The sequence below is a fragment of the Vipera berus genome (assembly GCF_964194415.1).
Source record: "Vipera berus genome assembly, chromosome: 1".
Classification (NCBI taxonomy): Eukaryota; Metazoa; Chordata; class Lepidosauria; order Squamata; family Viperidae; genus Vipera; species Vipera berus.
In genome coordinates this window covers 83,624,927-83,646,907 of record NC_138202.1, presented here as the reverse complement: position 1 = coordinate 83,646,907, position 21,981 = coordinate 83,624,927, and positions in this window count along the sequence as shown.

Below are 21,981 nucleotides of genomic sequence, written 5' to 3'. Positions count from 1 at the left end.
TTTTAAATTAAATTCACTTGAGATGAGACTTACTGACTTTTCTATATATGTTTAAGTGTTAATGCTAGAGGTATAATGTTTTGTGCCCAGAAACCATTCATGTTTACTTTGAAATATGTTATGAACTTATATTTCTTAACAGGACTAGTTCTAGAGTTGAAAGAATATGAATCCTACATAACAAGCTTAACTCAGTCATTAATCCATTCATGGGTCCTTACTTGTGGATTGGGTAACACATATTAACAATTTCAAGATTCATCTTTTGCAGTATTATCAAATCCTCCTTCATTTTGTCCACTTTTTGCAATGAACCCTCATATTAGGAGTAAGATTTCATGATATTACTGACTTCTTTATCACGGTTCGGGGCAGAAATATGGGATGTGAATGGGCCATTGCACATATTCTGCATTTGAAAAGCATGTTCTGCACTGCTAGGCCCTAAAAATTAGTTTTGGAATGGAGCATCTGGTCAGCGACTTCCTTGAAGAACTGAATGGGATGTTCAAGGACCCAGAGTTGACTTACCTTTGGGGTTTACCCAAAACATCTTATTTCAGAACTGTAATTTCAAATTGTCCTCATATAATTCTGCTTTACAACCATGCTTCTCTTGTGATAACATTGATAGCAAGAGGTGGTTTAAACAGTCATACAGCATGTTGGACCCTTTATTAACCACTACGTTGGAGTTTCTTATTTTGATAAAGAAATAGCTTTGAAGGTTGCTGGAGAGAGAAAAGAAATCTGACACAGTAATTTTTTCTCTGAGATGAAGCACCTGCTGGTATCCTTGACCTCAGTCAGAGAAAAATGACTAATTCTAAAATCTCTGGAAAGCTGTCTTAGGGTTATAGGAATCCTTATTAATTTCAAATCCATAAAAATCTTCCTTTTCAAAATGGCAGTATCTGCACTTTGCTCTCAGTGTTGGAAACAGTGATTAAATTCATACTCTGAGATAAGTCACTGGATAATGACTGTCAATTCTAAATCTATACAATTATAAGAAAAATAGAAGTGTTCTATTGGATAGGCCTGTTGGATAGGCCTGTTCTGCTAACTTCAGTAAATCTTCTGGGATTGAATTGGAGATGGCTCCTTCCAGATTGTGACTGTAATATGACATATTGTTTTCATGGTGCTTTTGGAATTGTATTATTATTTTTGTGCATTGCTTAAATCTTTCTCACAAAAATGGAGTGTTTGCCTCTTTGCTGAGGTAGCCTGAAGGTTAAATACTAAATAATTTGTAGTTTTGTATCTGATTACTTGAAGGTGAGTGCACATAGAGTTGAGTGTGTACAAAGCCAATCATCTCCAACTTTGTAGCTCCACTTTGCATTACTTTATGTATTTTGCACTATGAATTTTCCAAACATTTTTGTTGGTATAAAAATAATTTCAGCACTATGAAATTTAAGAAATACAAAATATAAGGGAAAGTACTAAACATCAAATGACAAAGTTGCTATTTACTACATCTGTAGATGAAACAGATGTGAAAAAGCAGAAGCTGAACAGAACTAGCCAGCAAAGACCTAACTCTTTTGAGACCCCTGAAAGAGACTGAAGAAAAGGGATGAGGAGAAATGCCAGCAACAAGGTGGAGGGCTTGACTACAGTGGTAATGGATACATTGTGCGGAGACTTGAAGCGCTAGACTGAAATCAGATCATCCTGAAAAGAGTTTACCTATGTGGATGCTGATGCCTAATTGATAGCAAATCATCATCATCATTCTTGCCAACTTTAAGAAGATTAAAAGATGCAATATAAAATGTAAATGGAAGGTAGCCTATTTGCTCATGGGGAAGCCAAAAAGGAAGCTTGGGAATTAGGAACTGACAGTGCTGGAAAAAAGAATGTTGTTCTGCAGTCTGTCTTGGTTAATAGCTATTAGATAAAAAGACGAAGGTAGAGGACCTGGCACTATGCACCCCTTTCCAATGTAATTGCTGACATTACTGAACAGCTCTTGAACCTCAGACTATTAGCAAGTTTTGAATAACTTGTATTTCATCTTTCTGTCCTCCCTTAATTTGTACAGATAAGTGCACTTAACTGCACTTAATAATTATGTAATGAACCTGCAAACCGTAGTTCACTATATCTTTGTTGCACAAACATCCTCTTGACAAGTGAACCTGTTGTTCAATAAATTATGGCATGTCCTTTAACATACATTGGGCATGCCAAAACAAGGTGTATGTGAGCTAAATCAGAGTAATGGCGTAAACAAAGATAATTTCATTTTCCTGACATGTTCCCATTATCCACTCATACAAATTGTAATTTCTTCAGTGCATAATTACAGTCTTTGAAAATAGGGATAATTGCAAGACAGATAAACTGGGATCAAGATCCACATTTTGAAAAGTCATATCTGATTGATGTACTTGACTTGTTGCTGATAAAATTGAGCTCTGCAAAATTTGGGGTAATTAACTACCATTAGACTTTAACCATAATATAAGCTCATTCAATGTTGTTGCATTTTACACTAGGAGACAAAATATGAATTGAAATTCTGTTAGGATAAGAGTACATTTTGGGAGGAGTTGAACATAATTTATTCTACTAACATCATAAATGGTATATTTTATTATTCTGGATCTCGTTTCAGCTTCATGCAAGGATAATTAGCCCATTGTTCTAGGTTAGGCTGAGGACATATAGTAGATCCAATTCCTTTTTCATATCAGCAAGGATGTAGCAGAAGACTCTTCATGAACAATTCCCCTTCATATATGCATTTGCATATCAGGCTGAGCTTGGATGAAGTGTATGGATATACTAATAGAACACAGGCCACTAGATAGCTAGGAAATCTGGGAAGAACTTGATGTGTATAAAAGCCAACACCAATAAAATAATTGGCATCTCTGATCTCACTTTGTGTATATAATAATGAAAGACAAAAAAGTCTGGATAGTAGATATTGCAATATCTAGAGATAGCAGAATATAAGAGAGAACTGTAGAGCATAACAAAATATAAAGATCTGCAACCATAGTAATACCATAAGTGGATTCAATTCCAAAACATCTGGAGCATCACTTGAACACCATCTTCACTGATAAAATCACCATCAATCAGTTCCAGAAGGCAGCTTTACTTGGAAAAGTTTGCATCCTGCAGTGATACTTTTAACACCTTCAAATATCATCTGAGATTCCCAAATTTTACATATTTTTGTGGCTTTCTTGCATAAAATCTCACAACATTTCAGATGGGAACACTACAACATTACACAAGAACACTACAAGCAGGCATATACATAGAATGAAGGCTATTGCTAAGCACATTGGTTTGTGCTTAAATTGTAAGCCGCCCTGAGTCTTCGGAGAAGGGCGGGATATAAATGGGATTAAATAAAAATAAAAGTTCATGAGATTTGGCAATCTTGCCTGATTTCTACCATTTTTCAATATTTCTTATTAATTTTTACTATCTGTTAAAAGAGCCAAGAGGGATGAAATGTCCAAATCGCAAAGGCCTAAGGCTGCTTTCACCTTTCGTAAATACTTCAAGGTAACAATAATTTATTAAATGTATATGCCATTCAACACCCAGCAACGCTGGGCAGTTTACAAATTATTAAAACTTTTTAAAAACAAAACAAAACAAAACCAAAGAATAAAGTTGGCAGAAATAACAAAATTGGATGGGAACAAAAAGAAAAAAAGAAAGAAAAAGAGCTTTAATCACCTTTGCCCATGCAAAGTGTGTGGACCTATGTCAAATGCATTTGGAAAAAAGATATGATAATTCTGGGGAATTAGCCACAGTTAGGTATTCAATATCCAACATGCTGCATATTCAAGGCTTCAAAAAATCTGGAAATCCCATCCCTTTTGTACATGCATGGAAATCGTACCCACAATACAAAGGATGCTGCTTTTGTTTTGTTTTTTTATAAATCTCGATGGTTGCCACTACAGGTAGTCTTTGACTTACAACCACTATTGATCTCCAAGTTTCCACCGTTAAGCAGAACAATTGTTGAGTGAGTTTTGCCCCTTTTTACAACCTTTCTCGCCACAGTTAACTTCAGTTAAGTTAGTAACACAGTTGATAAGTGAATCTGGCTTCCCCATTGACTTTACTTGTCAGAAGGTCGCAAAAGGTGATCACACGACCCTTGGACACTGCAAACCATCATAAATACATGCCAGTTGCCAAGTGTCCTAATTTTGATTATGTGACTGGATAGATTCTAGATAGATAAGCTTTATTGTCATTTTTTTTTACTGTGGGCACACTGGCACATATTAAAAATGAAATTCTGTTGCCTGCTCTCAAAAGTGTACACATACATAACACACATATTAACATCCTATATACATACATATGTACATACCTACACCCTTACACAGAAATACATAGAAATATTAATCACTGTCCATCTTGAATACATACTGGAAAGAGGAAGCTTGAGAGTTCACAAGGTTGATACTGTATGGAACAAAACTGTGACTGAATCTGTGTGTTCTGCTTTGGATACCACAGAGCCCCCTCCTCCCAGAAGGTAACAAGGAAAACTGGTCACAGAGAGGATGTGTGGTGTCCCAGGATGTGTAGAGACTATGGGATGCTGCGATGGTTGCCAGTGTTAAAAATGATCATAGGTCACTTTTCCCCCCAGTACCATTGTAACTTCAAATGGTCTCTAAATGAATGGCTGAAAGTTGAAGAATATCTGAATCAGGAAATGTATTCTGTTGTAGGAGAGACCCTATAACTGAATTTTGAACTTTGCCTTAGCTATAAAAATAAAAATACTATGCTTGGGCCACTCATCTCCCAGTCTTTTTATTGCACTGCAGTGTGTGGGGAAAAAAAAAGATATTGGATTAGCAATTTTGTGTGCCAGCAAGTTCTGCTCTAGAAGGCTTATGATTTATTTTGTATAAACATTTGGAGAGTAATAGATGTTGTGAAGTATTGTTTTTCACAGGTAGACACCTGGTTTTGTTTCATTTAATTGAGTATCAATAAATAGCTACTTTTTAAAAACAGAACATCTTTCACTTGTCACCTACCAAACATTCATTAAGGAATAGATTTATTTATTTTTCCCCTCATTGACAGGATAAAGAATTAGTATTTTTGTTGAAATCTTAAATCAAAGAATGTGAAACATGTGTCATAATGCATTTTAATCCCTTTGGAAAAGTGAACCTGTCTTTAAATTATACACTTATGTGTTCAATGTTGGAAATGTTTAAATAAATATGCTTAGGGCTACACCTTTAGAAACTTTTGAAATTAATATTATAGTGAGTGAAGTAACAGCATGGTAATATGCAGTGCTTTTTTTTCTAAAAAAAAGGTGCCGGAACTCAGAGGTGCTATCACTGGGAGTAATGCCAGTGTCTTGCTATGGCATCGCCGCCCGTCCTTTGCACTCCTGCCCCTGCGGCTCGGAGCTACATGCTGTGGGGATTCCCTTCCCCACAGCCACCGTGGGGATTCCCCTCCCCGCAGTTGCCACGCCGCAGCCCATGCTGAGCCCCCACCCGGAGCTGCTCCGAACCCCAACCCAGAGCTGTGTTCCTCATGGCAGTGGTCTCCGGCACCAAACAGACTCTTTCCAACCACATCCTGAAAAATTTGTAACAAACATTGGAATTCTCAAGGCCATGTTTGGTATTTCCCAGCAATCTGTTACTGGAAGGAAAAAGCAATCCCTACTGCGTTACTGATCCCAGAGAAGCATTTGCATGTATGCAGGTATCCTTAGGGTGCCATAGTTATGGATGAAAAATATTGGTTGCAAAGTTGGCTTTTCTGGATGTAATACAGATATTTTGGACTTATTTTTGTTTCTTTGCATGTTTGATATTTTTAAAAAGGCATATGCTACAGACTACACTTATGCACATATGTAACGTCTTTTGCTAGGATAGATGACCACTGCTTGTCCAGAATGTGAAAAGTGAAAGATTGTGACTAAACAAAATTTTAATGTACAGATAATACCACCAGAAATTATTTTAGCCTTTAAAAAATGTTGTTATTGATGTTAAGCTCAACATGGAAAACATCATATAGCTATATGTATATAGCTTTTTCCCAGGAGCCTCTGGCAGTTTAAAAGCAAAGAGGGTCCAATCAAGGACTTAGCTACTGTGCCCCTCCACCCACTTCTCCTTAACTTACAGTTTTGTAGCTTTTCCCAGCAGCCTCTGGCAGTTTAAAAGCAAAGAGGGTCCAATCAAGGACTTAGCTACTGTGCCCCTCCATGCAAATACTAGGTTAATTATTTAAAGACTGAAGTGCAACATAACTAGATTCTAAATAATCTATTTTTCAAAACACACAACAGTCCAAACAGTAAAAGTAAAGTCCAAATTAAGAATATTTCATTCTTAAGAATTGTTTGTAAGGGACGCGGTGGCTCAGTGGGTTAGGACGCTGAGCTTGTCGATCGGAAGGTCGGCAGTTTGGCGGGTCGAATCCCGAGTGCCGCGTAGCAGAGTGAGCGCCTGTTACTCGTCCCAGCTTCTGCCAACCTAGCAGTTCGAAGGCATGTAAAAATGCAAGTAGAAAAATAGGGACCACTACGGTGGGAAGGTAACAGCGTTCCGTGCGCCTTTGGCGTCTAGTCATGCCGGCCACATGACCACGGAGATGTCCTCGGACAAGCGCTGGCTCTTCGGCTATGAAACGGAGATGAGCACCGGCCCCTAGAGTCGGAAACGACTAGCACACTTGTGCGGGGGAACCTTTACCTTTACCTTTACCTAAGAATTGTTTAATTTAAAGTGGTTTAGTTGTAATAGATGGTTATAGATTCAAAATAGTTTTCAAGAGCGTACAAAAGATACTATTTTTTTCTAGCATCGGCTAAATTAGACATATCTTTCCTGTTACCTTTATTGATTTCATTGCAGAGATGTTAACATAGGAAATAGATTATTTTGTTATCTAATTTTACCTTCCAAAAGACAGAAGCAGATGAAAAATGTGAGGTTCTTTCCTGTTGGCTTTTTTGAATTAGCTGTTTTAGATTCTAAAAGTTTAGTTCCTAAAGAAGTAACCTTGTAAATAATTTTAATGTCCTCCTCTAGTGCAGGGTAGGCAAACTTGGCTCTTTTATGACTCAAGGACTTCAACTCCCAGAATTCCTGAGCCAGCATGGCTCAGCTTGGAAACTTCTCTCTTTCCCCTCAGTGTGGCTGGCTTAGGATTTCTGGGGTTGAAGTCCACGAGTCATAAAAACAGCCAAGATTGCCTACTCCTAAAGCCAATAGAGGGAGCTTTTTTTTGCAAAAAAAAGGTGCCAGAACGCCATTCTGAGCGTTCTATGAGAAAAAAGGCCCGGGTAATATGCATAAGAACAATTACCATAGTCTTGATATTCTTTTAAATATTTAGAAATTGTTCACTATGGTGTTGTTGGGTTTTGGCTAAATAATTGTATCTAATTCTTTTAGATTTCCTTCATGTTTTTTTTCAAGACCCCTTTACTATCTTTAAAATGATTTCTTGCTTTTTAGTAATTTTTCTTCCTATTTTTCCTAGGCTTTTAATACTGTAATATGTTCCATTAACTTCACTCATTTGAATGGATATGAAAAACACTTTAAGTATACTTTTAGTAAAACTTTCCTCACAATTTAGGCTTCAAGTTAGATTCTATATTAGTTAATTCTATAGGATATAGGAAAACAAGTACCAATGAAGGATAAGAAAACTGGCAGAACACATCCATGAACACCAACTGGCAGTCAAAAGGCATGGCGAAAATTCTTTAATTTCACAACATATAGACAGATTTAACCATAGTTTCAATGGGGAAAATGGGACAATCCTAGACCAGGCCAAATCCAAAAATGCCAGGGAATTTCTAGAGGCCTGGCACTCTGACAAAGCCATCCATAGACGCATAGACATTAACAACATCTATAGATTATGCAAAAGAGACAATCAACCAGCACAAAAGAGAAAAAGACTCCAGCACTTCTCAACCAGTAATCAGCACTCAGATCAGCATAGATTAGCTCCAAGGTCACTTTCAGTGCAACAATCAGTAAACAATACCCCAATCAAGAAACTGCCAAAGAGCCATTAGTAAACAGCCAACCAAAGAATCCCTAAGACTGCCCCCATCCACCCAAACAGGCAAGACACCAGAATATAAACAGACAGTAAACAGCACTCCTTACTAGTACTGATGATGTTACTGAGTTAGGGTAATGAAATGTCTACAAGAAAACAAGCAAGCTCAGAGAGCGCCAAGGATCCCTTAGGGAAAAAAAGTAAAAAGAGTCCGTGCAGATGTTACTCCGCTAGTCATTTTCTGACTATAAAGGGTGATGCTCATCTCTGTTTCAAGGCTATTGAGCCAATGCTGCCTGAAGACATTTCTATGGTCATGTGGCCAACATGACATCATGGAACAGTGTTACCTTCCCACTGAAGTGGTACTTATTTATCTACTCACATTTCATGCTTTTGAACTGCAAGAGGTTGGCAAGAGCTGGAGGACGGGAGTGCACCCGTTCACATGAAACTTGGGTCTCAAACCTGGGCTGTCAGCTTTTTAGCCGACAAGCCCAACATCTTAATCACTGAGCCACCACATGGCCTGAATCTATAATATAGGTTTGAATTAAAATACTAACTTTCTGTCTTTGAATCAGCTTAATCATATTGGAGTGAAATTAGTTTCCATCCATACAGGTGTTTCTCGACTTATGACTAATGGAGCTCGGAATTTCCATCATAAGTCATAACAGTTGTATGTCAAGACACTCATGAGACTGACTCAATTTTACAGCCTTTTTTTGCAACAGTTGTTAAATAAATGTGTGATTATGGTGGCAATCATTAAAGGGGCGTGCATTCTTAGGAGTATTTTTTATTTATTTATTTATTTATTTATTTATTTATTAGTTTTTATAAACCGCCCTTCTCCCGAGGGACTCGGGGCGGTGTACAGAGGAAGGAATGTATACAGAATTGAACAATAAAAATAATAAAAAACAATAGTGAAAACAAACTGGGACCCCAATTAACGCTATCATGCCAGGCCGGACTGCTGGAACAGGAAAGTTTTTAAGTCGCGTCGGAAGGTACGGAGGTCGGGGGCCATCCGGATTTCGGTTGGTAAGCTGTTCCAGAGGGCTGGCGCACCCACTGAGAATGCCCTCCCCCTGGGGGCCACCAGCCGACATTCCTTGAGCGGTGGCACCCTGAGGAGGCCCTCTCTGTGGGAGCGCACAGGACGGTGGGGTGCTGACATTGGCAGAAGGTGCTCCCGTAGGTAGTCCGGACCCATGCCATGTAGGGCTTTGTATGTCATTGTTAGCACCTTGAACTTCACACGGAAGGCAACCGGAAGCCAGTGCAGCGCACGGAGGAGAGGTGTGATATGGGAGTATCGGGAAGCTCCCAAGAGTGTCCGTGCCGCTGCACTTTGCACCAGTTGAAGCTTCCGAGTGGATCTCAAGGGCAGCCCCATGTAGAGAGCGTTACAATAGTCTAGGCGAGAGGTCACAAGGGCATGGGTGACTGTACGTAAGGAATCCAGGTCCAGATAAGGCCGTAGTTGGCGAACTAGTCGAACCCGGGAGAAGGCCCCCTTGGTCACAGCTCCTATGTGGTCTTCCAGGGAGAGCTGCGAGTCTAGGAGGACACCCAGGTTGCGGGCCCTATCAACAGGGGGTAGTAACTTTGCCAGAAACCAGCCAAATTGGACAATTGGAAAACAATTGTTATAAAATGCATCACATGATTGTAGAATACTGCAACTGGCCCTAAAGGTGAGTTGGTTGCCAAGCACCCAAAAGCATCATGGGGGAATGGGGTGCTCCTATCAGAAAACTGGGTATCTTTTGTTGCAAGTTGGAATGGTTGCTAAGCTTTCTTATGTTCCATATTTTTTTTAAAAAAGATGGTGACAGCATCCATATATTGATGGTACTCTGAAGAGTTTTACAGAGAGGATTCTGGAAAGCTTTTTTGGATGTGGAGATTGGTATGTAGAAGTAGAGGAGTGTTTGGAGAAAGGCAAGAGAGAGACATGCATGATCAGCTTGATGAAAAGCTGGGAATTTGGTGGAGAAATGGAGAACTGGAGAAGAGAAAAGGCTGAGAGCTTGAAGAGCAGAGAGATCAGAAAGGGGCAGTGGGAAGGTGAGATGAAGGAGAGGAAGTGGATGATTTATGACTGTGTGGCTTCTCTGGACTCCCCCTGGACTCTTCTAGAATCCCCCTGGATTCCCCTGCCCTGAGACCCCAAGAGCCAGCAGCTGCAGCTCTGAAAGATGGCATGGATTTTATAATGGAGGCAGAGCTGACAGAAGAAACAACCTTCCCTGGCTTTTGTCAGAAGTTGGACCTACTCATATGGATGCTAGTGCTGTGGAATGTGGCAGGCTGCTGCTGGGATTTTTGGATGTTTAACTGGCTAGAGGGAGCTTAGAACTGTTTGAACTGCTATTGGTCTCTGTGAGCCCAGGGCTTCAGGAGACATCGTAGCACTGCATAGCTGCAACAATAAGTGCAGCATAGCATGTCTTTAGGCTGCTGCTCTAACTACTTTGTGAAATCTTTGAAATGTTCTGTAATCTGGCAGTGGAAGGGTGTTTGAGGAACTCTGGGGCTGAAGGGGGAAAGTAGGGTGAGACTCAGAGGAGTGTGTTGTTTCCTCTCCCCTGTGTGAGAGCTGAGGGTGGGGGGAGAGGAGTGACTCCCTGCTTGGTGGGTGAGGGTGACTGGGCAGGATGCTGTTTGTGCATTGAGTGGACAGATTGTGAGTGTGTTGAGGGATAAGGGGGTGCTGGATGTGACCCCTCTGCTGCAGTGAAAAAGGGGTGGTGTAAGCTTGAGGGTGCTGAGAGCAAGTGCTATAGTGCCTGTAGGGCTCATCTTGCCCCCAACTGTCTGTTGGAGGAGGTTCCCCTTTTATATTAAGAAAGAGTGTGGGAGATAGGTGATAGAATGGTGTGTGGGGAAGGCAGAGGAAGACAGTCTATTTCCATCATGTTGGGTAACAGGAGATATTGGAGTCAAGGGGGGATGCTGATGGGGAATATGGCCTTGGTGTTTAGTACCAGTTTCTTGTTCTGCCCTCTTACATTCACCTCATTTACTTGGTCAGCAGATCTGTGGTGGCCCTGATCTTAGGCTGCTGCTTTTAAATGTCAGATCAGATCAGCTAGCTTTATTGCTGATTTGATTCTTGAAGAGAAGTCTGATCTGGCTTTTATCACAGAAACCGGAAGGTGTTCCCTTATCAGAAATGTGCCCAGTAGGTTATTGAGCATGGCACCAGCCTAGACCTCAGGGCCAAAGAGGAGTGTGTGGCTGTTATTATTAGAGAATCTCTGGCAGCCTCCATGGCCATGGGTCCATAAGTGCCCAGCTGTGAAACCCTTTTTCTTAGGATTTTATGGAAACCATGACATCCACGGGCCTGTCCCAGGTTATCCAAGGCTCAGCTAGGACTAGTGGTCACACACCCAATTTGATGTTCTTGTCTGAGCAGTGCCTATATGACCTGAAATTGGTAGACCTGTCTTTCATCCCCCAGTCATAGTCACATCACAGTCTGGTGGTAATGAGTTTCTCGAGAACTGTATCCCACCTCAGGAAAGCAGGATCTATTATATTGGTCTGCTCCCAGGTGGGTTCCAGAAGGAATTGTGGATTATACCTGTGAATCTGCTGTGCAGTCCAGCCAAGCTCTTAGTCACTATTTGGAATAGGAAGGTGACTGAGGGCCTTCTCACCCATAGGCATTTCTATCCTCCATGGTATAGAGAGGAACTGAGAGGGATGAAATGGATGAAGAGACTGGCAGAAGACAAGGGATGAACTCAATCGAACACGGTTAAGAGCTGCTAATAAGATCTAACTCATGGCAATTCATACAGCGAAGTGTAAATACTTCTCTGCACTAATTGCATCTGCAGATACTTGACCAGTGACCCTCTTTAAGTTAAGCTGTCTCCTCCTGGGGAAGGAGGAGACTGAGGTCCACCTGAAGGGATTTGCTGATTTTCTGGAAGACAAAATCACTTGACTTCATTCCCAGTTAGAGGCCAATGTGGTTGCTGGTCTGGTGGAGGCCTTGCCCTGTTAATGGGAATGGTTTGACCCTATTGCCTCTGAGGAAGTGGACAGGATCTTAAGGAGTATGGCTTGTGAAAGCTTCCTGGGAGGGACATATGGGTGGACTCTGGTGGTGAGGTGAGTAATGCTTCCTTACAGGAGAGGGTAGTACCTGTCTCCAATCTGGTCACATCCTCCCGATCCACTAGAGCAGGAAGGCAAGGAATGTTGCTGGTCCTGTCCCCTATGGAGATACATCTGGCGGGACCCAAAGAAAGGCCTTCTCCATGGTGGCCTCTGGAAATTAGACTGGCCCCCACACTGATACTCTTTTGGAAGGCCCTGAAGATGTGATTCTGCCAGTGGGCCTGGGGAATCCAGACCGGCATGGAGCCCATTAAATGGATGGTATGAGTGTGTGTTGTCACTGGGTTGGGGGTTATTATTTTATTTCTTTTATGTTGTGCTTTTATTTCTTGCAAGCTGCCTTGTCTCGCCATGAGTTAGTAGGTGGTAATATAAAATTCCCAAACAAACAAACAAAATATTTCCATTGTAATGATCTCTTTGAAGCTCTGGTTTCTCTTTTCCTGTATGGTAATGGGATGACCTGGAAACTTTAATCTAGGCATATCATAAACGCCACAACTAATCTGAAACATTTTCCTCAGTAGCCTATTGTGTGCCAGCCAACCTGAGGGACCCATTATCTAGACTGGATCCAAAACTGTTTCAGGTCAGGAAAAATGAAAAATTAATGAGGGGGGGGGAGAAGAAGAAACTGGTATTTCCCTTGCATTAAACATATTGGAGGCTAATAGCCAGCCATCAACACCCCATTGTCCTCCGGGTAAGATTCAAGGTGCTGGTTACGACCTATAAAGCCCTAAATGGCATGGGTCCGGGTTACTTACGGGAGCACCTGCGGCCGGCATCAACTTCCCTTCGTCCAGTGCGCTCCCACAGAGAGGGCCTCTTTAGGATGCCGTAGGTCAAAGAGTGTCGACTGGCGGCCCCCAGGGGGAGGGTGTTCTCTGTGGGTGCGCCAGACCTTTGGAACCGTTTACCGGTGGAGCTCCGGATGGCTCCCGACCTTTGCTCCTTCCGACGTGATCTAAAAACATATTTATTTGAACAAGCCAGCCTGGTCTGATGGGTTTAGGGGTATTTTAATGTTATTGTATTAGCGTATTGAATTGGGCTGTAATATTTAATATTTTTTTAACTTTTATATGTTATATTTTATTGTATTGCCCTGTACACCGCCCTGAGTCCTTCAGGAGAAGGGCGGTATAGAAATTAAATTATTATTATTATTATTATTATTATTATTATTATTATTATTATTATTATTATTATTATTATTATTATTATTATTATTATTATTATTATTATTATTATTATTATTATCAACATCTAAAAAACCCACTCACAACAGGCACCATATAAATACTACACACAGAATAGCCCAAGGCACACACTCTGCTAGAGGGAAGTTCCCTGAGGATGGGTTCCAGCACAAGTCTGAAATCTTGGAAGATTTAACCTCTGGTCCCAGTGACCAACCCAGATTGGATCCTGCAACATTATCCTGGGACACGTATATTCGCCTTTATTCACATTGGAAGTTACTTAGATCTAGCTTTTGGCTGATACTGAATTGATATTTATAGGATGATTAAAATTTGATTGTGGGATACTGTAATTTGTCTCTTCCTTCTCTGCTGCTGTTTTTTATATATTTTTCTTCTGATTTATTTCCCTTCTTTTGATAGAACTGAGCCACTTTAAAGCTCTTTCAACTGGTAGCTTCAGTTTTTGTCTCTATCTAATTCCCTTAAGTCAGCACAATTTCAGCTGGGATTACACCAAATATCCCATTGAAAATAAAAGACTTACTTCTGTATAAATATGCACAGGATTACAGGCTAGTCAATAAATTTAAAATACGTTTTAAATCAAGTTGTGGTTTACCTTGGCCAAAACTATCTCTGAGACTCATATAAATGTATACAAAACAATTCAAAGGATTTCTTATTCTCCCAGACAGTAGCATTAGTTGAAAGTCAATTTCTTTAGTAATTCAGACATACCTTTTCTAAACTTATCCTTGAAGCTCTTTTCATTGGTTCTTATTATACTCTTAATCTTAGTTTCAATGAAATCTGATTCATGAAATTTGTAGTTTTTCCAGTTTATAAAAATTGAAACAACAACAGTACTTCCTGAGTGGTGCTGGTCAGCCTTTTAAAAAGTGTGAAAGACATCTGTCTGCTGTGTACAATATTTGTGTACACTGATACATTTTTTCCAAAGGAAAATTATTTATTTAAGAGAGATGAATGGCACCCTTGGAATCATAAATAATACTCAAGGCAGCTTATAGCAAAAAGATTATTAAAAAAAGACATAAAAATGAAGACGAACAGATAATCTTATACATTGTATGCATTAATGGCATTTTTTTTAATATTTTGCTTTTCATGATAACAATCCACCAAAAGTAGTTTTCAAGCCATATGTCAAAATCAAGCAAATATCAAACTAATATACAGCAATTCTTACTTAACAATAAAAGAACAACAATCCTATAAGCTAGTTGAAGATAATGTCTCTGTCAGGACCCACCCCAAACCACGTCTTAGGAAGACAAAAACTCTTGGAGTCAAGTTTTTAGTCCAAAAGAAATCTTTACTATGACATGCTCGGTTGTAGGAAATGAGACAGGGCTTAATGGTTCCACGATGTAAATCCTTATAAAGAGTTCCCGGTTTAACCCCCCTTAATCCCCATTTGGTCAGTCCCCCCCATCCTTCCTCTCGTATCATCCATCTCGTGGGAAAGAGGAAGTTAGGACCCTTTTGTTTATTGCTGTCTTCCATGACAAAAGCCAGATGCTAGCCCCCCCTTTTGTTTCCCCAGTTCAAAAGGCTTCTCCTTTCCTTTGAAATGCCTATTGCCGGTTCAATACACATCTATCCTCTTCTCTTCGGGAGATGGCAGAATCCATAGGATATGTTTGAAACATTCCATTTATGAATATGATATAAATGGATTCTGACAGTCCGCTCTCCTTAGAAGAAAGATGTGTCCATCTGTAGGGGGAGAAAAGAAAAGAGAAGAAAAAAAACATGTGTAAATGTTAACTCGGTTTGTTTGGATATTCTGTATGAAATCTCTTAAGCAGCTTTGGTGCTTTAACGTGGTGTTTGCTGACCCATTCATTTTCTGAGGAGGGGAGGTGTTTCCAAGCCACTAGATATTGAGTTGTTCCATGATGTCTCCTGGAATCCAGAATTTCCTTCACCTCGAAATGTTGTTCTCCTTCCACCATGATGGGAGGTGGTGGTGGTGGAATTTTTGTTCGTAGGGGAGATTGTTGTTCTCTCTTTATTAGACTGCAGTGAAAGATTGGGTGTATTCGTCTAAGATTTTTAGGTAGTTCTAATTCAACTGTTACTGGGTTTATGATTCTTTTAATTGGAAAAGGTCCAATGTATTTTGGTCCTAGTTTTTTACAGGGTTGGAGAGACTTAAGGTATTTTGTAGACAGATATACCATCTCTCCCACCTTGAACGGTGTGGGATCAGATCTTTTCTTGTCTGCCTGTGTCTTGTGTGCTAATCTAGCCTCTGTTAATGCTTTTCTGACAATAGGCCAGGTGTATTGTAACTGAGCAATCCATTCCTTTAGTTCTGGAATTACCGGTTCTTTTGGAGTTAGATCAGGTATGGGGTTGAAGCTCTGGCCTGTGGCTACTTGAAAAGGAGTGTAACCTGTGCTGGAGTGAATTGCGTTGTTATATGCCACTTCTGCGAAAGGCAGCAGGTCTGTCCAATTGTTCTGCTGAAAATGTACATAACATCTTAAATATTGTTCAAGTACAGAGTTAGCCTTTTCTGCTTGCCCATTACCCTGAGGGTGGTGACTAGATGTCAGTCCTTGGGTGGTTCCTAACAGAGATAAAAATTCCTTCCAGAATGCTGAGGTAAATTGCACCCCCCTGTCAGATATGATGCGTTGTGGTGCCCCATGCAATCTGTAAATATGTTGTACAAAAAGTTTTGCTAATGTTTTTGCAGTAGGAATTTTTGGGCAAGGTATGAAATGGACTTGCTTAGAGAACAGATCAGTAACAGTCCAGATAACGGTGTTTCCGTTGCTTTCTGGTAGTTCCACAATAAAATCCATGGCTATTTCTTTCCATGGGGCTGAGGGATTCGCCACTGGTTGTAACAGTCCTGGCGATTTCCCTTGTAACCTCTTGGCCATTGCACAAATTTGACAGCTACCCACATAGCTTTCTATGTCCTTTTTCATAGATGGCCACCAAAATTGCCTTTTAGTTAAGTGTAAGGTTTTTGCAAAGCCAAAGTGTCCTGCTGATTTTGTATCATGGCACAGTTGCATGAAATTGATTCTCTGTGTGGCCGGTATATATAGCTTCTCCCCCACCCACGGCAGTCCATCTTTAATTGTGCACACATGTTTATTTTTCTGGAACCATTCATCACTTTCCAAAGATTTCCTGAATTCTATTCCAGTTTGGCTATCTACCTTCGGCTTCATTTTTCCTTGTGCCCTGGTGGTGACTGGTGCTGCCAGTTGTTGTTCCGGTACAAGTGGTTTAAAGTCAGTAACTCTTGTGCTGTTATATTGGGGCATGCGGGATAATGCATCTGCCAGGAAGTTCTTTCCCCCCGGTAAGTGTTTGAGAGTGAAATTGAATCGGTGAAAGTGTTGGGACCAGCGGGCTTGCTTAGGAGTGAGCTTCCTGGGCGTTTTTAGTGCTTCTAAATTTTTGTGGTCAGTCCAGACTTGGAAAGGTATTTTATTTCCTTCCAAAAATTGACGCCAAGTTAATAATGACCACCTTAATGAGAATGCTTCCTTCTCCCATATTGGCCATCGTTGTTCAGTTTCTGTAAGTTTCCTGGATGTATATGCGCAAGGTTGCAACGCCCCCTCATCATTTTCTTGTAGTAATACGGCTCCGACTGCTACGTCGCTCGCATCTGCCTGTATTACAAAAGGTTTGTTGGGATCTGGGTGTTTAAGTACAGGTTCCGCAGAAAAGAGTCTCTTTAGCCTCTCAAATGCTGCTTGACATTCCATTGACCATTTCAGAGGCTGGCTGGGTTTCACGGGTGACCCCCCCTTCGTTTTCAACAAATTTGTGAGGGGCATGGCTATTTGGCCAAATGCAGGGATGAATTGGCGGTAGAAATTTGCAAACCCCAGGAAACTTTGCAATTGCTTCCGTGTGCGGGGGGGTGCCCACTCTAGTACTGCCCTGACCTTCTCTGGGTCCATTTCGATGCCCTCTGGGGATATGCGATATCCCAGGTAGTCGATTTTTTCCTGATGAAATTCACACTTCGATAATTTAGCATATAAATGGGCAGCTCGCAATTTCTTCAGGACTGCTCTGACTAGTTTGATATGTTCCTCTTTGGTTTCTGTGAAGATAAGGATGTCATCGAGGTAAACCAGGACCCCCTTATATAGGTGCTCTCTCAGTACGTCATTAATTAATTGCATAAAGACTGCGGGGGCCCCTTGCAGTCCAAATGGCAATACTTTGAATTGATAGCACCCCATTGGGCAGTTGAATGCAGTTTTCCATTCGTCTCCTTCCTTAATCCTAATACGGTAGTATGCTTCCCTCAGGTCTAGTTTGGTAAAAATCTTTCCTTTCGATAGGTGGGATAGCATATCCTTCATTAGGGGAAGGGGGTATAGATTACATTCACTAATTGTATTTAGGTTCCGGTAATCCACAACCAAATGAAAGGAACCATCCTTCTTCTCCCTGAACAGAACCGGGGCGGCTACTTTGGGTTTGGCGGGCTCAATAAATCCTCTTTCTAAGTTTTTCTTTATGAATCTTTCCATTTCTGCCATTTCCCTTGGGCTCATGGCATACATCCTGGGTTTTGGGAGTTTTGCCCCAGGTTTGAATTCTATGGTGCAGTCTGTGGGGCGGTGGGGGGGGAGCTCATCTGCTCTTTCCTCACTGAAAACCTCAGCCAGGTCCCTGTATTCCTCCGGTATCTCTGTTAGCCCCTTCTCTTCCCCCACTGCTGCTTTTTCCTCCCTCTGGGTTGGGGGGGTGTTTGGGGGTTTTACGTTTTCCTGTTCCCCTTTTGGGAAGTTGAGTTCTGCAGTCCTCCAGTTTATCCCGGGGTTCCATTTCTTCAGCCATTCCAGTCCTAAAATCATTGGGCATGCCATGCCTGGGGCCACTATAAATGTTATGTCTTCCTCATGGGACCCCAGGGACATGTGGAGTGGTAGAGTGGCTAGGGTAGCTGGTCCCCCCCCTGCTATAGACCCGTCTAATTGACTGAAGGAGATTGGTTGTTTTAGCCTCCTCACTGGGATGCTCAGTTCCTCCACCAGCGTTGGGCTGATGAGGCAGCGGATGCAGCCAGAGTCTATCAAAGCTTTTATTTCATTGGCTTTTGGTGCAGAGGAAGCTAATATAGTTACTGTCTTAAGTATGGGTGGAAGAGGTCCACTTACCAAAGGTTCTCCCTCTGAGCTGTCTTCCGAGGTGTCCACCGCCCCTGCAGTGTAGGCCGGAGTCCAATCCCAGGTTTTGGCAGAAATTGTGGACTCTACAGCCTCTGTCCCCTTCATGGAAGATTCTTTTGGGTTGCCTTGAGACTTCCCCAGCTTTTTGGAAGATGGTGCCTCTGTTTTGCGTGGAGGGGCTTTCGAACGACATTCTGCAGCACGGTGGCCCTCTCTCCCGCAATTGAAACATCCCTTTGATTTTTTAGCCGTGGCCGGTGGGTTTTCCCCCTCACGTGTTTGCTCGAGTGGCGGGCGGCCCCATGGTTTTCCTCTGCGTTGTCTTTTCAATAGGTCTATTTCCACTTCCTCTGCCAGGACATACCAGTCATCGAGATGGTAGGGGTCTCCCCGAGGCAGGCAAGCGTCATACAGGTCGTAGTTTAGACCGTCTTTGAAATGGCTGAGGAGGATGTCTTCTGGCCAGTTCAGCTTGCTGGCGATGGCTCGGAATTCTTGGGTATATTCGGCCACTGTTCTCCTGCCCTGCCTCACCGTCTTGATTCTCTCCCGGGCCTTACGGTCAGCCAAAGGGTCCTCGAATCGTCGCCTCAAGGATGACATGAATCGGTTGAAGTCGTTGAGTTCTGGGGCGTTGGAGTCATGCAGGTTCACCACCCAGTCTGCGGCCGTCCCGTCCAGGGCAGATTGCACAATTCGGATGCGTGTTTTGTCACTGGGGATGTCCCGTCCGTACTCTTCCATGTAGCTGAGGACTTGGGTTAGGAAAAATCCCAGTCGTGATGGCTTCCCCTTGAATTTTGCTTCCAGGGGTGGGAATCTTTGGCTGGATCGTTGTCTGCGCCGCAGAGTGTATCGCTCCTCATCTCGATCCCCATCTGTGGGTCTGTGGGGGGTGGGTATCGCTGAGTCAGCGGCTCCTGTTCCATTGGACAGCCCTGGGGTTTCAGGTGTTGGATTCCTTCCGTTACCCCTCCAGTTGCGACCCCAGGTGTTGTGGTTTCCAGCTCTCTCCTCCCTTAGTGAGCTCAGGGTTGTTTTCATCAAGTCAATAGCTTTTTCCAGAATCCGCTCTTCCTCACTGGCGTGCAGGGAGTTCTCCATCTCTTGTTTCCATTCCGGTTGGTGGTCGCTCCGTCTCAGGGTCACTTCTCTCAAAGCCTTTTCCCACTCACTTTTCCTTCCATCACCCATCGACCACCGGGGTTTTTGTTCGTGGTGCTCCGCTGTTTCCTCCCAGGAGGAATATGATGCCTCAGCTTCCCAATGTTTCTGGGAGTTCGGCTGGGGGGAAGGCTCCTTCTCCGTGGGGCTTTCTTCCCTTCTTGCTTCATCGTCAGACATCATAATTATTTGCAAAGTCCCCCGGTAAGGTTCTTCTTCCCGGGTTGACTTTCGTTGCAAGCCCTGTCTAATGTCAGGACCCACCCCAAACCACGTCTTAGGAAGACAAAAACTCTTGGAGTCAGGTTTTTAGTCCAAAAGAAATCTTTACTATGACATGCTCGGTTGTAGGAAATGAGACAGGGCTTAATGGTTCAACGATGTAAATCCTTATAAAGAGTTCCCGGTTTAACCCCCCTTAATCCCCATTTGGTCAGTCCCCCCCATCCTTCCTCTCGTATCATCCATCTCGTGGGAAAGAGGAAGTTAGGACCCTTTTGTTTATTGCTGTCTTCCGTGACAAAAGCCAGATGCTAGCCCCCCCTTTTGTTTCCCCAGTTCAAAAGGCTTCTCCTTTCCTTTGAAATGCCTATTGCCGGTTCAATACACATCTATCCTCTTCTCTTCGGGAGATGGCAGAATCCATAGGATATGTTTGAAACATTCCATTTATGAATATGATATAAATGGATTCTGACAGTCTCTGTAAAAGAATGGGAGTGGATAAAAGAAAAGTACATGGAAAACATAAAGAAAAAAAAATCTGCCGATTAAATCACAAAGGAATTCAGTTTAGCCAAATCAGTTAGACAAGGAATGGTTTTTCAGATCTTCTAAAAAATAGTAAGAAGGGCAAGAGTGCCGCGTAGCAGAGTGAGCGCCTGTTACTCGTCCCAGCTTCTGCCAACCTAGCAGTTCGAAGGCATGTAAAAATGCAAGTAGAAAAATAGGGACCACTACGGTGGGAAGGTAACAGCGTTCCGTGCGCCTTTGGCGTCTAGTCATGCCGGCCACATGACCACGGAGATGTCCTCGGACAAGCGCTGGCTCTTCGGCTATGAAACGGAGATGAGCACCGGCCCCTAGAGTCGGAAACGACTAGCACACTTGTGCGGGGGAACCTTTACCTTTACCTTTACCTAAGAATTGTTTAATTTAAAGTGGTTTAGTTGTAATAGATGGTTATAGATTCAAAATAGTTTTCAAGAGCGTACAAAAGATACTATTTTTTTCTAGCATCGGCTAAATTAGACATATCTTTCCTGTTACCTTTATTGATTTCATTGCAGAGATGTTAACATAGGAAATAGATTATTTTGTTATCTAATTTTACCTTCCAAAAGACAGAAGCAGATGAAAAATGTGAGGTTCTTTCCTGTTGGCTTTTTTGAATTAGCTGTTTTAGATTCTAAAAGTTTAGTTCCTAAAGAAGTAACCTTGTAAATAATTTTAATGTCCTCCTCTAGTGCAGGGTAGGCAAACTTGGCTCTTTTATGACTCAAGGACTTCAACTCCCAGAATTCCTGAGCCAGCATGGCTCAGCTTGGAAACTTCTCTCTTTCCCCTCAGTGTGGCTGGCTTAGGATTTCTGGGGTTGAAGTCCACGAGTCATAAAAACAGCCAAGATTGCCTACTCCTAAAGCCAATAGAGGGAGCTTTTTTTTGCAAAAAAAAGGTGCCAGAACGCCATTCTGAGCGTTCTATGAGAAAAAAGGCCCGGGTAATATGCATAAGAACAATTACCATAGTCTTGATATTCTTTTAAATATTTAGAAATTGTTCACTATGGTGTTGTTGGGTTTTGGCTAAATAATTGTATCTAATTCTTTTAGATTTCCTTCATGTTTTTTTTCAAGACCCCTTTACTATCTTTAAAATGATTTCTTGCTTTTTAGTAATTTTTCTTCCTATTTTTCCTAGGCTTTTAATACTGTAATATGTTCCATTAACTTCACTCATTTGAATGGATATGAAAAACACTTTAAGTATACTTTTAGTAAAACTTTCCTCACAATTTAGGCTTCAAGTTAGATTCTATATTAGTTAATTCTATAGGATATAGGAAAACAAGTACCAATGAAGGATAAGAAAACTGGCAGAACACATCCATGAACACCAACTGGCAGTCAAAAGGCATGGCGAAAATTCTTTAATTTCACAACATATAGACAGATTTAACCATAGTTTCAATGGGGAAAATGGGACAATCC